We start from the raw sequence: 1,560 nt of genomic DNA on the forward strand, positions 1-1,560 counted from the left end.
TGACAGCAAAAAAGCCAAAACCACATCCGTATAACCTTCCAACACTGTATTTGACCCGGCGGTGGTGACGGATGGTGTGACGTTCTACATTGTTGGGGTGTAAAAAAGTATGATGTGTTTATATGAAATATGTTCTCTTTAAAATAGTATGAGGCAATAATAAAACCGTGCACTTAAAATAGAAGTGCTAAAGATAAAGACAGGGGAATAGACCTATGTAGTCCATGACCTATTGTAGTTTTTGAAAAGTTCTAATAAGTATATATATATAATTAAAAAGGTGGAAAGGGGCGACTAGTGTAGTTTCTTCTTTTGGGCGTTATCATTGGGGTTTTCACTCACTGTGGAATGTCCGGTTTGAGACATAGCTACTGTTTAGGATGGCGAACCCGTCACCACAACCCCACAAAAATGTAAGCCAGTAGAACCCCTTCAAAGTAGCATCTGGTTCACGCATCTATTACCACAAGCGGATTCGAACACACGACTATTAGGATGAAAATAATTCTTCTACCAACTCAACTACCACCCATGTGGTTAATAAGTATACTTTAAAATTGATCTTTAGGCCGGGCCAAAAACTTTTAATTTGATCCCTGACCTTTGAAATGCAATCCAAAAACATTTAGTTTGTATCGGGTCTATCAAGTACGTGTCGAACTTAGTGAACGTGTCGGCAATAATTTCAGTATCGCAATTAACACCAATATTGAAGTTCAACTAACCTAGCCCATCATCATTAATACTGACAAAGAAAACTCACCCTCGTCTTATTGGATGGTTACTTTGTAGTACAAATTATCTTTATTTACTTTGTTTGTTTATGGACTTTATACTCCAAAACACCCTATATATATCTGACAGAATCATGTGTGTGGCCACATGAATTAGATATTTAGTACAACTCATGATGGTAACAACTCATTTTTATTACTTCAAAATTTTCAATTTTTATAGCAATTTCAAAATGGGCATTTTAAGTTATAAATATTGTCAAAAAAAAAAAAAAAAAAATTGTTGCTAAATTTAGTGCAAATTCAATCATAGATAATTAAACTTTTAAAGCAATTGTTGATTTATATAAAATTACATAAATTTTGAAAATCACGAACTAAATGGATATTGCTGATCATGAGATCTCTTTCCATCCTATAAAAGGCTTAATGAGGGTGGAATTTGATTATCAGGATCAATTAACTAATCAAATATAATTAAGTTACTTGATAATTCCAAATTTTGTCTCAATGTCTCAATTTAGTTTAGAAAATGAAATTCCAACAACCGCTTTGGCATGTTCTTCATATTTATAAGTTAACCTTTAATTATGATTTTATCTAATTATTTTTCATGATTAATAACTAATGATAACAATGTCCAATAAAGCATTCGATATATGACTTAAATCCATCTGGAAAAATTGCTCAGACAAGAGGCCAGTCAAAAAATATTATATAAAACATGGCCCTATATATATATACTGTGACTAAATATTGGACGAAAATATTGGTGATTATTGCTGAATACTGAGGATGTTTCTAGATAAGCTACATTCTAAATATA

Source organism: Corylus avellana, chromosome ca3, assembly GCF_901000735.1.
Source record: "Corylus avellana chromosome ca3, CavTom2PMs-1.0".
Lineage (NCBI taxonomy): Eukaryota > Viridiplantae > Streptophyta > Magnoliopsida > Fagales > Betulaceae > Corylus > Corylus avellana.